Source organism: Ambystoma mexicanum, chromosome 12 (assembly GCF_040938575.1).
Source record: "Ambystoma mexicanum isolate Mex_15411 chromosome 12, UKY_AmexF1_1, whole genome shotgun sequence".
Taxonomy (NCBI): domain Eukaryota; kingdom Metazoa; phylum Chordata; class Amphibia; order Caudata; family Ambystomatidae; genus Ambystoma; species Ambystoma mexicanum.
The window spans coordinates 1,139,577,476-1,139,593,428 of NC_090936.1; positions in this window are offsets into that span (position 1 = coordinate 1,139,577,476).

The following is a 15,953-nucleotide window of genomic DNA, read 5'->3' on the forward strand; positions in this document are numbered from 1 at the left end:
GCCATGGCCACCATGTGGGAGTTTCTCCAAGGACATGCAGCAATCACTATTGACACACATACAGGGTTCCTATAAGGGGAAGAAATTGACCAAACGCATGGCCATATTCGAGTGGTGGTGCATGTTTCAGGAGGGAGAGGTGGAAACAGTGAGGCGTCAGTGGATGCTGAGCCAGCAGGAGGTGAAGGAAGAGGAAACACACACCCCTGCACCTCCTCCTGCTCCACCAATCTGATGATACAGACGATGAGCAGGGAATGTATCTGATGAGAGAGCAAAGGGCAGCAGAGGGGAATTCAAATCCGACATATAAGCCACCACCATACACTAAAGAGGACAAACCGAAGGGCACAGGGCAGCCACCAAGTAGCAAAGGGGTGAGCAACGAGGCAGAGCAGCGTGCGAAGGAGGAGTTTGGGAACTTAAGCACGAGCGAATGGATAGCTGCACAGGTGCTCTTAAAGCTTAATGGGAAAACGGATGGAGAGGCAGAAGGGGCGACAGAAGCCATTCAGAAACTAGAGAGAGACAGCAGACTACAGAATGGGCAGAATTGATGGAAGCGGAAGAAAGAAGGGAAAAGGACAGGGAGGTGAGACTAGAGCAGGAGGACAGAGACCAGGGAAGAGAGGACATTTTGGAGCGAGAAGAGAGGGAACAGAGAAGGGAAGAGGAGCGAGAGCACTTGGAAAGGGAGCAGGAAGAAAGTATAGGAAGGAATCTCAAGGAAAGGAAGAGAGCAGAAAGGGAGATGAGAGAGAATATGGAGAGAGAAATGGAGAAGGCTAAGAGGTGAAGGGAGATAGCAGAGCAAGAAAAACGTAAGTTAGCAGGAAGGGAACAGAGGAAGTTACAATTGGACAGACCGGCAAGAGAACGAGCATGCAGGGAGGAAGACGAGAGAGCAAGACGGGCAGCACAGGCACAGGCAGTGCTGGAAAGGGACAGGGATAAAGGCAGGAGCGTGACAGAGGGAAGCGGATCGAGCCTAGGGGACTGAGAAGGAGGCAGCAGGTACAATTTAGTGGATATCAACCTTAGCACAAAGCATAGCGCAGACTCGGCGTCAAGGAGATTGAGTTTTGCCGATGACTCTTGTAGAAAAATGGATATAGACTCTGACAACGATGACAAGCACAGTGGGGACGAGAGGGAGGACCATGGGGAGTCACAGCCCATGAGGACAGACAAATGGACATCATGGGAAGCCAGGGCTGACAGACAGAGTGAAGGAGGGGTGGGCTCAGGGAAACGTGCGCAGCAGAGGGATGACATGTCCACCGCAAACAACACATATATCAATCGACTAAGGGATCTCCCAGGACAAAGGACGGGGGACACTGCAACAGCCTACCCACGAGGAAGACTATCTAGGGCCTATAACGACAGAAAAAGGGTACCCACATTAGAACCAATAGATGTATGCACAGATGTTGTGGATAACAGCGGACCTCGACAAATCAGACTGAACCGATGGACACCAAGGGTGGGGGCGGCTTATTTGCAAATGTCCTTATTAGATAGAGGGGGGTCTAGACCTCAGTATGTGCCATTGAAGCACACCGACAAGGAGAATGTGAAGTATGGATTACCATCATTGAGTGAGGGAGTGGGGAAATCGATTTATGAGATGGAAAAGATGACAGCGGGTCACCAACTGGCAGTGGGTGATGTAAAGGGGCTCTTAGTCTCCATACTAGGAGACGCAGCTGATGACGTATGGAAGAGGGCGGGTTTCCCAGGGGTGACAATACAGGACAAGACGGGGCACCGTTCGCAACATGCAGGGCCACAGTATAGCAGGCATTATAAACACAGTACTCAGACACGTCAGACAGTGGGGCAATTACGTCACGCAAAATGAGGGAAGGATGACAAAGACCCTTTGAGGTATATTCAGGAGATACAAGAGCTTTGGCGCCTCGAAACTCGAGAGCAGTGGGACAAACCTATAGCAATATTTTACCACATTTTAGTGCAGGGACTACCAGAACAAGTACAGAAGAGTTTGAAGAAATTGGTGGGGATGGAAGCAAAGGGATGGCCAGAAATACAGCTCACAATAGTGCACCATTGCAGATTGTAGCAGGAGAAAGTTAAACAGAAAGCAGAAGATAGGAAAGCAGACAAGGCCAAATTAGTGCAATAGAAGTTCTCGAAACATGCAATGGAAGGGGCGGTGATAACCAGCCCCTTCCCACCATCGCAGGCACAGCAGCAGTATCAACAGCCACCACAGGTCGTACTGCCCATGGGAGGAGGGTATATGGGGCGGGGCAACCCACATCAGGGATTCCGAGGAAGGGGATGATTACCTAGGGGGCATGGCTACGGGCAACAGATGCACCACAACCAAGGGTGGGTTTCAGGGTAATGGGCAGCAAATGCAGCAGGGCCCAGGGGATGTATCAGGGGTTTTTCCTGTGCAAGGGAGGGAACCACCACAGTGCTGGACATGTGGACAGCTAAGACACATTCAAGAGCATGCTGATTTCAAAGGAGTACAAAAGAATTGGGGAGGCCAAGGCCAGCAGTCGTATCAAGGGGGCCAGGAAGATTATAATGCACTCAACCAACAACCACAGGGCCAAGTGTAGGGGACATATCCGCAGATGGCACAAGTACACACACAATCGTCAGCACCAACACAGTCACAGGTACAACCACAGGCACCACAAATGGCAGCACCACTATCACGGTATCTACAGGCACCTTAAATCAAGGGAAACACCCAGCAGCAAGCACAGCTACAAGACGATGACACGCAGGAGCACACGGATGCAATAGCGACAGTACTGGTACGACAGGTTGGAGGGCTCACCATGGTGGGGAACAACCCTTTCACAGGGAATGGACTATCTATGTATCCTCAATAGGACAGCCCACAGACTAACTTGGTGTGTACCATCCTGTCTATCACACTCAACACTGCGGAGGAACCATGCATAAGGGTGGCGATAGGTGACAAATAATTTTCCTTTCTGTTGACACTGGGGCGACTATGTCTTGCATAAGGGAACATTCCAGGGCGGGAAGGGGGGGCGGAAGGGGAGGGACAGGGAAAGGGAAGTTACAGCGAGTTACATGTTGGAGACAAATAAAGATGGTTGACACTGATGCAGCTCTCTGTGTCAGTGATTGTAAGAGAGCGTGAGAGAATGAGATTGGCCCGATAACAGCCATGAACACTCAAGGATTCTCTGGGGCTCAAGAAGTGGTTCATTTCACTGATATCATCTCCCTATCTGTAGGAGATCATGACTTATCACTACCTTTACTTCACTCTCGACAGACACCTGTGAACATATCGGGACGAGACCTCATGAGTGACTAAACATGACCATTTCCTTCACAGACAAAGGCATAATATGCTCAACACCAGGCATACACATGTTAAATGTAAGACAGATTGTTCAAGTATATTGTGGATCCACTGTACAGTGGGGGGTGACAGTTGACTGAGAGATGTTCCAGAAAGGGACAGACATTGCCATTGCCTGGATGCCAGCCATTGCAGGGAAGGTGTAGCAAGTACCAAGCAAGTACTTTTTCCGGCCAAAGACACCACTGGATGAGTCAGAAGGAACAATAGTGTCCGTTGAGATTGAGGCAGTGTTGGCACGAGAGGATTGGATTGCAGTACATGCAGTGAATGACATAGGAAGGGCATGGAGAGCAATAATTGCAGTTGCAGAAATGTGTAGGCTCACAACAGTGACAGATGAGGAGCTATTCAGAGAAGAGAGACTGGAAGTAGAGATGGTGTTCGAAATTAGAGTAACATTTTGGTTGCAAGTTCACTTCAGAGAGGTACCACAGAGAATGGCGATGGTGCTGGAGGTGCCGCCATCATTCAGGGGGGAGGACATGGCTAAAGTACCGGACATGAGATTATGGCTAAGCCCACTTTCTTTATTTGCTAAATTGTAGTTGTTGTATTTTTGAAAGAGGCGATTGAACGCATTCATGCATCAACCCATGCCAGATTGTGATTCCCTACTGTCATGGCTATGAGCTGATATATGCAATTTTTCTCCATGTTCATTCCGATACAAGGGAGCATCCGCAGTTTTTGCAACGGGCTTCTGCATAAACTCATTTGCATTCACTACAACTTAGCAAATAAAGAAAGTGGGCTTAGCTATTATCCCATGGAATTCATGTGGGCATCTGGCGCTCCATGGGTGGTTGTCCACCTTCTTTGATGAAGTTTATCCTGACATTATTCTTTTACAGGAAACAATGAGTCTAATTGATCTATCTCTAGAAGGTTACTATACCTTTTGTAGGCATGTAACTAAGGGCATAGCTGGACGTCCGATGGGTGGGCTTGCAATAGCGATCAGCAATAGGTGAAATGCAAATCGACTAATGTATATTCTTCATCTAATGTGCTAGCAAATTAAATTGTCATGTATGTGAAAGACGAAGACCCGTTGTTTTTACTATCTTTATACTGGAATCCACTGAAAGTAGTATTAGAGGAGAATGTTTGATGATCTGGATCAATGCCTCGAATGTTTATACAACTTGAGGCCTTCGTCTAAGATTATTATTGCTGAGATTTCAATTCTTTGTGTCTAATGAGCAATGAGGAAAAGTATGATAAGGGCAAGATAGCAAAGCAGGTAGCACGCATTCAAGGTACCAAATGGGTTGCTTATCTTGACACTCTGAAGATATCATTTCTAAAGAACCTTGCAGTGGGCCAGCAGCATACATGGAGCCATGGCAATGCCACCTCTATGATTGACTTTTTCGCCATCTCAAATACATTGTTGCATTTAGCTACGCCAGTGTTGATCCATCCGATTACCACTGTGACCATGCACGTATAGAGACTCGTTTCGCATGGTCTATTGATTGTTTTAACATCAATAACTTGCTTCTCCTAAATGAAATTAATCGACCTAAACTGTCAGTCAGGTGGAACCCCAGTCTCTCTGAGTAAGTAAAGAATGAATATGCCATCGCTTCGCGGAAATGGGTAGCACAGGAATCTCCCTTTGTAAAAGAAGGAATTATGGGTGCGATAGTTGCAGTGGCCATTCATTCTATCCATGCCAAACCCGGCTTTAATTTCCAACTGCTCTGCTATCGATGTATGCTTCAACGGCATGCATTCTTAACGACTGTTGGTGGTTAATTAAGATCACTGGTATTGCAAATTGCGAGGTCAGCAACTCTTTCTTCTCACTCGACAAACTGGTAGTTTCCCGATTTCTTAGCTTCATCCTTCTCTGTGGCCCAACTGTTCTTCTTGGGGGTTTTACTGGACAGTCCTTCAGGAAATGTCCTGGTTTCCCACAATACAAACAAAGCTGTTGTTGTCTTCTTTTGTCCCGCTCTTGTTTTGTTAATGGAGGCCATATCCCTCCAATCTGCATGGGTTCTACAGCATTTTCAGGTACACGGGGTGTGTTTTCCCTTGGTCGAACATACATGGTCCGAAGGTCTGTCTTAGACCGGTCTGCCTTTCGGTCCTGCAACCGGTGGTCTAGCTGCATGACCAGATTTATGAATTCTGCACAGTCTCTGGGTGGATCAACCACCTGGGCTAAGACGTCCTTTAATTCGCCTCGTAAGCCTCGATGGAATAACGTGGTTCTTTTGTTTTCTGGCCACCTAGCTTCGGCAACCAGTCTGTTGAAGGTAGTAATGTACGTTAAAAAGTCCTGATTCCTCTGTCGGAGGGACAAGAGTTCATTGTCTACTGCTTGTTCCTGGGTATGGCGAGCAAAATGTTTTTCCATTTCTCTCTGGAACCCCCCAAAGTCATGTAATAGAGGATCGTCATGGGTTACCAATGGCACCAACCAATCTGCTGCACTACCACTCAGGTATGATAAAACAAAAGCTACCCGAGCTTGGTCATTTGGAAATGCTCCAGGCCTACAAAGAAAGTGAAGGCGGCACTGATTGATGAATGCTGCATACTTCCGTGGGTCGCCTGAGAACCTTTCTGGTGGTGCCAGGGGTACTGTTCCAGGTAACGTGATCTGTACCGGAGTGGGTGGTTTGGCGGGGTTTTGCATCATTGGATAGCTTCCAGGTAGAGGCGTCTGTCCTGCCTGTGATTGCAAGTATTGCCTGCTAATCTCTTCAGTGCGTTCTTTGGTCACTATTAGGTCTCTCCGGAGGGCATTAGTCTCTTGTCGGGCAGAATGAACCTCGGCACGAAGCTCTCCTAGTAATTGGGCCAATTGGTCCATTTCTGATGTCTCCATGGCGCCCAGGTGGATTTGTTATGGTAGGCTTCGTGTTCTGTTATGCTCACCTGGTATCCACAGGGACGCCACCCAGCCGGGTTACTCGCTGGTATGCTTCTCAGCTTTGCCCTGATGTGGTCTGCGGGGAAGGTTCTGCCTGAAAATACAGGAGGACTGTATTCAAGACTGACCGACTGGGGTAAGTATCCTCCCTCCACCCCATATGCTTTCAGTCCCTCTGGCGCCCTCTCCTCACCTTGTGGTAGAATTAGGCGTGCTCTCTGTCCTGCCTTCTTTGCAGGGGCGCCTTGTCTTTCGTGGGCGAATGCGGTCCAGTTACTTCACTGGCGCCGGCCCTTTTGATATTGTTCAGGTAGGTCTTATTGCTGTTCTTTAGTTTTGTTGCTATCCTGCATGCCTTTCTTTGTTTAAAATATCTCTTTTTTCTCCCTTAGGTATGCGGAGCTTCAGCTCGGCGAACTGGCTTGGTTGAGCCCCGCTGCTAAATGATGGCACATTAAGAGCGCTATGATGCGGTAAGTAAGCGCTATGCGCAGCGCTGCGAAGGCTTGCCTTTGCTAACCTGTGTTTCCCTTCCTTGTAGGTTGCAGTGTTCTTCAGCGCGAGAGGAATGTCCGGAGTGGTGCCAGCCGAGAGGCGACCAGCCAGGTAAGCCTTTTCAGCAATTCGTAATTTCTCTACAGCTTTCTTTAATGTTGCCTCTATATTCCTCTTTCAGGTCATTCTGTCCGGGAGGCATGCAGATTCAAGGAAGCTGTTCTCAGTAGCTGCGAGTGTTTAAAGATGAAGACTGCAGGTAAGATGATGCTGCTAATGATGTTCCTTTTGTCTCCTTGCAGGTTCTGCTTCTCCGATGTTCGAGGGAATAGCTGGACACGGTGAGCGTCACGTTGCAAGCTGCAAAGTAACACGAAGCATGTTCTGCAGTCAGGGTGTGGTTTATATAGCCCAGGTAAAGTAGTACCAGGGAAAGTAGTTCCAGGCCTGCCACACCCAAAACACTAGACCGCATAGCTTGGTTCTTAGGGAACCAAGCTATGTGGATGCCTCAATGTTGGCTGACAATACAATAAAGTAGTTCCCAAGCACATTGTTGTTCATGGTGTAAGAGCCTGGCGCCATAGGCGCCAGGACTGGCCCCATGAGGGCTTTTGAAGAGGATGCCAGGCTCTAGAGGCCCGAGTCCTGACTCCACCTGGCCAATGGGTTTGCCAGAGGGGGTTTTGGGCGAGGGTCGTGACATTGCACTGCACTTTTATGGGATAGACTTATGAATTGTGCCCATTACCCATTAATTTTAGCATTAGGCCATTTTTTAAGGATTATTGAAAAAGAACTCACTCTTTTTGAAACCATAGCTGAAATCAGTTAATGATGTAAAGCCAAAAATGTAAAATGTGCTTCATTGGTATAATAGGTTGTAGTATGCGATGAATTTTTTAAGACATTTTAGTAGCGTAATGATGTAGATAGCATTGTTTTAGTATTGTTGTCAATGGATATTTTTATGCATGATATCGATTTTGTCTTTTGTAAAGGTTTTTTTTTAACCAAATACAAATACATTTTTTTTTAAAAGAACCAGACCGCTTATGGACCACAAGTCCCTATGAGGTGGGGTGCAATAAGAGCATGGGGGAGTGAAGAATGAACTGAAACCAGGAGCAATTTTGCCAAGAGTAAAGCAGTATCCCCTAAACAAAGAGGCAGTTGAGGGCATCTATGAGACAATCAATGCCCTCATTGAGAGAGGCATACTGATATCATCAGAATCTCCATGCAACACAGCAGTGTACCCCGTACGCAAGGCCAACCGGGTTCATGGCGTTTTATCCAGGACCTAAGGCCGTTTAACCATATTGTAGAAGCAGAGTATCCAGTGTCAGTAAACCTGGCAACAATTTTGTGTGGCATTCCAGCGGAAGCCACCTGTTTCACTGTCATTGACCTAAAGAATGCATTTTTCTCAGTACAATTAGAGCCAGACTCACAAGACCTAACCAGCTTTATGTACCGTAACCAGAAGTGTAAACGTACTTGTTATGCCACAAGGGTACTGTGAGTCACTAACCATCTTTAGCAGGGTGATCCAGATGGACCTAAGCAACATACAGACAGAAAGCACAGTCCTACAGTATGTGGACGACATTTTGATTTGCAGCGAGACAGTAGATAAGTGCAGGCAGGACTCAGTACACATGCTGACAGTTTTAGCAGACAAGGGGTACAAGGTGGACAAGGCCAAACTACAGTACTGTCAAAAGGAGGTACTCTACATTGGACAGGTGATATCTAAAAAGGGCCGACACATTGCCCCAAAGAGAGCAGAGACAATATGAAACACACCCCAGCCCAAAACAGTGAGGAAGCTGCAACAATTTTTGGGGTTGTACAATTACTGCAGAACATGGGTTTTCGATTACAGCACATACAGAAGGCCACTATTGACTGCACTGAAGGAAGACCAGAAGGGAACAAAGACACTGGGATGGACCACAGAAATGACTGACACCTTTGAAGAACTGAAACAAGCAATAAGCACAGCTCCCATGTTAGGGACCCCAGACTACAAAAGGGAGTTTTTTCTGTTCTCCCACACTGATGGGGTAGTGATGAAGGCAGTACTGACTCAGACGACAAGCATGGGCCCTAAGCCAATTGCTTACTATAGCAGACAGCTTGACCCAGTGATGAGAGGACATTATCCGTGCAAAGAAATATTGACTGCAGCAGCCTTCGCAGTGGAAAGGTCAACAGTGACGATGGGCTGCACTACCACCCTTTATGTGGAGCATACCCTATTTGCGGTCCTACACAAGCCAAAATGCACACTGACCACTCAAAGGGCATCAGGATACAATCTAATACTATCAAAGCCAGGACTGAAGATAGTAAGATGCAGGACAGTCAACCCAGCCCTATTCTTGACACATGTCCACAAACCACGTGACTATCTATGCACATGACTGTACAAAGAACATAGAGTTGTTCAGTGAGACATGCAAGGTGGAGGAAGATGCACTAGAGGAGGAAACGTACTGTACATTGATGGGTCATTGATGATTGACCAGACTGACTGGGTCAGAAGGACTGAAACTGCAGTGGTAAGACTGAAAGAGGACGGGACAAGTGCAGTGGTTGTGTGCGCACAGCTACCATCCCATTATTCATCAATTCAGCACAAGAAGCAGATCTAGTGGCTCTCATACTGGCACTAGAACACAGTGTAGGGAAAATTGTGACAATATAATCTGACAGTGCCTGTGTCAAATCAGCAGTACATTCAGCGCTGGCACGATGGCTCAGGAGAGGGTTCAGGAGAGTGAATGGGACCCATGTGCAGCATGCACTACTCTTGGGCAAGCTGATTGCCGTGATTGCCTATCCACAGGAGGTGGCACTAGTGAAATGCCAGACCCACACAAAGGGGGAGGACCCAATCTAAAGAGGGAAAGAAGCAGCAAATTATGAGGCAAATTGCGCAGCGTACTTTGGCCGATTATGGGAATAAGACAAAAGACCAAAAATCCAGGGAGGGGTGAGAAACATGGTGATGAAGGGAGGGTACAATGCACTACCAGAGACACAAATCAAGGAACTACAGGGAGCTGCACCGCAGGAGGAAAAGGAGCTATGGGCAAATAGAGGATGCTCAATGTCTCCGACAGACACCTTATGGCGACAGAACAACACAGGGAAGGTGGTGATGTCACTAGCATTGTTGAAAACAGCACTAGCACAATTGCATTACCCAGAGCACACAGGAAAGGAGGTCACTGCTACACGCATTGGAGAAACGTGGTTTTGCCCATACATGAATGAACATGAGTCTGAATTCATTAGTGGCTCCTTAACTTTTCAGCAGTTCGCAGCAGGTCACACCTTGAGAGTTGTCAAAGGAGCCATACCAAGACCTGTAGGGTCATTTCTACACCTCCATGTAGACTACGTGGACATGATCCCAGTCTGTCAGGGGTACCGCTACATGATAGTGGTGGTTTGCCCATTCTCCAGGTAGATAGAGGCGGGCCATGCTCTTATGTCGATGCTCTCAGAGCAGCAAAGTTTCTGGTCCAGGATTTGTTCCCAAGATGGGGCGTATGTGAGGTCCTGCAGTCTGACAATAGCCCTCACTTTGCCAATGAACTGTTCGAACACATCACAGCCTTGCTAGGCATCAAGCACAAATTCAACTTTGTGTACCACTCACAAGCAAACGGTATGTGTGAACGCCTGAATGGACTGAAGGAGTGCATTGCCAAAATTCACCAAGAGCACCAAGAAAAACTGGCTCCACTGTTTGCCTCTGGCACTCTTTGAGTTGCACAACAAGCCAGGGTCCGACCACCATTTAACCCCCCACAAGGCAGTGACTGGATGACGCATGAATCTTCCCTTGGCTTTTCCCACAAGGACATTAAAGGAATGTGAAAACAGTGCACATGTATTGGGTCAAGAATTGTATGCATATATTACTTCCTTGATCTCTAGCTCTTCCTTTATCTCTCGCCAGATAGAGAGGACCCAGGGCAGGCCTGAAGACAAAGTAGAAAGTGGCTGCAATAATACAGAATAAGAGCAAGGACAAAAACATTCAGTAATGGTAGGAGACACTGTGGTCCTCAGGAGTTTCCTGAGGCATTGGAATGCACCCAGGTACACAGGCCCACACATTGTTGTGGCTGTAGCAGATCGAGCCGTGAGGCTCGCAGGTGTCATGACCCTAGCCCCTGGCCCTCACTGGCAAGTCAGCCTTCCAGTTAGGGCCAGGTCAAAGGCTTTAAAACCTCATCCAAGACTCTCTAGGAGTCAGTCCTGGCCTTTGGCGCCAGACTCATAACCATCATGAAGACCAACATTAGAATGGGACTATTTGCTTGCGACTATTTAACTTGGGGGGGTTCAGCCAACATGGAGTCACACACATAGCTCAGTTACAAGGAACTGAGCTATGCGGTCTAGTCTTTTGGGTGTGGCAGGCCTGGGACTACTTTACCTGGACTACTTTGGGTGTGGCAGGCCTGGGACTATTTTACTTGGACTACTTTACCTGAGACTATTTAAACCACACCCAAACAGCAGAACATGCTTTGCGTTATTCTGCTGTGGGCAGCGTAAGGCTCACCGTGTCCAGTTCTTTGATGCCAGATTACCTGAAACCAAGGACCTGCAGAGAGAGAAAGAACACTACGAAACTTACCTGGAACAGTATCCTGTCTTCAATCCATCGCTGACTTCAGTTCCACTCACCTGAAGGTACGAACTCCATCATCCGGCACCGCATGCATCCTGGAATACCATAACCTGGAAAGAGGAGAATGGAAGACAGCATTAGTAAGCGTTTACTCACATTTCCTCCCGAATGTAGAAATCCACACAATTCTTACCTGGGTAGTCATCTCCTGGTCAGTATCATCGCTGGAACTTTACGGGGCTCAGCGAGGAACATCGCAACCTGCAAGAAGAGAAATGACACAGGTTAGCAATATAAAAGGTGAAACAGCGCCGCGCATCGCTCATTACTCACCGGACAGCATCACGCACACTGTGCTTTCGCCTACCGGCCCATGCTCATCTTCAAACTGCATGACAACACCAAATACCTTTCCATACCTAAAAGGAAAGAAGCAAGACATTATTATTTGAACTAAGAGGAACATAAGAACTGCATATAAAGACTGTAACACAGCAAACCTATGGAGTCGCAGCAGGCCTGGATTCCCACAGGGGGGCTTGCACCAGTGAAGTAACTTGGTTGCTGCTCGCCCCCCACATCTACGCACCCCTGCCACGAGGAGCAGGACGGAGAATCCACCTTTTACAATATTAAGGTGAGGAGAAGGCCCAAGGGGGAGGAAGGAGATGAGGCCAAGGGAGGTGGGAAAACATAAAGGCAATCTGGTATTGAATCCAGCTCTCCTATATTGCAGACCCATCTTTAACCAGAGGCCTTACCAAGGGACCAGGAGAGGGTTCGAGAGTGCTAATCATCCAACCAGGGCTGGGTGGCATCCATGTGGATACCAGGTGAGCGTAACAGAACGCAAAGCCTCAATACACTTGTGTATAGGCACGTTACAAATGCCATATCATATCATATCATATCAATAATATTATCCACCTGGGCGTCATGGAGACTTCAGAGACAGACCAGTTAGCTCAGTTTGTGGGACAATTACGCGCTGAAGTACATTCAGCCAGGCAAGAAACCAACACTCTTAGGAGGGATTTGATTGTTACTAAGGATCGTACCGACAAAATAAGTAGACAATTGCTCCAATCACAGGCAGGACAGACCCCATTGCCTGGTAACATTCCGCCAGCACCTGTCCCATCTTCTTCCACCAATCCAGTTCAAATAACCCTTCCTGGGGCAGTTCCTTTAGCTCCACCTGAACGATTTACAGGGGACCCCAAGAAGTACGCAACGTTCATGAACCAGTGCGTCTTCATTTCCTTTGCAGACCTGGGCCTTTTCCTAATGACCAAGCGCGGGTTGCTTTTGTCTTGTCATATCTGAGTGGCAGTGCTGCGGATTGGTCGGTACCATTGGTAAGTCAGGATAACCCGTTGTTACATGACTTTGGGGGTTTCCAGATGGAAATGGAAAAAATCTTTGCTCGTCATACCTAAGGCCAAGCATTAGACAACAAACATTTGTCACTCCGTCAAGAAAGTCAAGACTTGCTTACATATATAGGAACATTTAACAGACTAGTAATTGAAGCTGGGTGGCCTGAGGAAAAAAGGACCCCACTATTTCATCGGGGTCTACGAGGGGAACTAAAGGATGTCCTTGCTCAAGTGGTTAACCCACCTAAAGACTGTGAAGAATTCATCAACCTTGTGGTGCAATTAGATCACAGATTACAAGACCAAAAAGCGGACCGGATAAGGTTAGACACTCGAGCTATGTAGGTCCAGTCAAAGGATAATGTTCCATGTACATTGGAAAACACGGTAGCAACCATACAAATCGGAGGTGTACGGCCCCCTTTAACTAAATCCGAAAGAGACAGCAACCGCAAATATGCTTATATTGCAAAAAATCAGGCCACTTCCTCAAAGAGTGGCCAGTGAAACCACCAAGGAGAACTGTTGGAACCACAGAGAAGGAAGATAATAACAAGGAGTCGGCGGAAAACTACCAAGCCCGGCAAGCGTAGATGTCCTTGCTCAAGTGGTTAACCCACCTAAAGACTGTGAAGAATTCATCAACCTTGTGGTGCAATTAGATCACAGATTACAAGACCAAAAAGCGGACCGGATAAGGTTAGACACTCGAGCTATGTAGGTCCAGTCAAAGGATAATGTTCCATGTACATTGGAAAATACGGTAGCAACCATGCAAATCGGAGGTGTACGGCCCCCTTTAACTAAATCCGAAAGAGACAAGAGAAAGCAACCGCAATTATGCTTATATTGCAAAAAATCAGGCCACTTCCTCAAAGAGTGGCCAGTGAAACCACCAAGGAGAACTGTTGGAACCACAGAGAAGGAAGATAATAACAAGGAGTCGGGGGAAAACTACCAAGCCCGGCAAGCGTAGAGGTCCGCTTGTCGAACAAGAAGGATGAGCCACAGACCTCACACTTTACATTACCAGTAATTTTGATCAATCACCAACAACCGTCTCGGATGCATGCTGTCGAAGCATACATTGACAGCGGAGCAGTTGGGAATTATGAAGACCAAGATCTGGCAGCAGAGATGGGGCTTCCCTTATGCTCTAAATTGACTACTGAAAAAGTTACTACTGTTGATGGGACAGAAATAGCTTCCGGACCAGTAACCCAATGCACAGCAGCACTAACGCTACTGCGCTGGGATGGACACCGAGAATCTATTGCATTCGATCTCATCAAAGCTCCTCAGTTTTGACTAATCTTAGGGATGCCATGGTTGGTAGCTCGCAACCCTCTAATAGATTGGTGTGCCAAGAAGTTGGCCTTTTCCGATGATTGTGCTCGCACCTGTTATTAACAAAAAAAGGGGAAAACAGACTTATGTACACCTGCTACTCCCAGTACGGCGGCGATTGTACTAGGTGTGACTAGTACCCTACCAAATGAATACCAAGATTTTCAAGATGTGTTCCAGCAAGAACAAGCCAATAGTCTACCACCGCATAGGCCCTTTGATTGTCAGATCGACCTCATACCTGGTGCACAAATTCCTTGTGGTTGAATCTATGCACTTACTGAACCAGAAAACCTCCATTTGAAATCTTATCTTGATCACTACCTGGCAAATGGATTTATCTGCCCATCTAAATCACCGGCAGCCAGTCCCTTATTCTTCGTACCAAAGAAGGAAGGAGATTTGAGGACTAGCATTGACTATCGTGCATTAAACCAGATCACAGTAAAAAATGTTATCCACTGCCCCTTATTCCAGAATTATTGGATCAAGTCAAAGATGCCCTAATCTATACCAAACTGGACCTTAGGGGGGCGTATGTCACGACTTGATTGTAGCGTGGAGTAAATGGGCCTCCGTCCCTAAGCAGCAAACAGTGAAGAATAGAATCTACTCGCTGTTTGAGGATTAGGGCCATAGGTGGTGGATGGAACAGGAACACAGAGTCCTCCGAGTGGCTGCTGTAAAAGAATGTGCAGGTTAAGGGAACAGGTCAATAACACATCCTACAGTACTTAACGATAAGGAAAACACAATCACCTACCTGTTGGAATAGCAGAGGGTGGAACTGAAGGAGAGTCGAGTATCAGAGTGTAATCCTGTTCCTTATGGGGGGCCGGAATGTGAGAAAGATGCGACAGGATATGAATAACCAATTAGCCCACCAGCAGCACCTGTAAGAAGGAATGACAGAGTCAATGAACCAAAGCTTCTAGTATCATGTAGCTCTGGAAGCAAAAGGGTCCAAGTCAGTAGGTATCCAAAGTGCCAAGGGAAAAGCCAATAAACAGTCCATATAACAATCCGAGGTCAAGCCGAGTAAACACTTGGTAAGAGAATAGCAGAAGGAGTAGGCGAGGAAGTCCAAAGATACGGTCCGTGGTCCAAAAAGCCAAGATGAATTATCTGAAGTACAAAAACACCACTCGCCAGGTAAAACAGCTGAGAAGCAATGTTCTCCGGGAGAGCTGCTGTTTTATTTCCAGTTTGAGCGCTCACGTGATCTTGTTACGTGTATCACGTGACGAGAAGGCATAACGGGTTACAGTCCATGAAGCCTTGTCATGTGACCGGGTCCCGTGCCTGACGTTCTCTCTGTGCCCCGAGACAGCGAGTCTCCGCCTACCTGCCTAGGGAGCCCACCGCCACCACGGAACCCGCCAGGCATGAAGGAACGGTGCCCGTGAGCCCGGCAACGCCACTCCGTATCTCCAATGCTACAGGTGGGCCACGTGGTCAGATGGGCGTACTCTCTGCTGTGTTGTGGGGTGCAAAGCCTGAGGCACAGCCGGTAAGGGGAGATTGTACACATGTGGGATGTGGACTGAAGGATGCATGACAGCGTAGGATCTTGTTCGAGTGAAGAAAGGAGACAAATGGAAAACCGCCTTTCGTACCAAATACGGCGTGTATGAATACCAGGTAATGCCTTTTGGACTTTGAAAATGCACCCGCTGCATTCGAGTACTTTATGAATGATGTTTTGCGGGAGTTGATCAACGTTTGCGCCCTGGTTTACATTGATGACACCTTAGTGTATTCTGCTACAAAAGAAGATCATGTCAGGCATGTCCATTCCGTCCT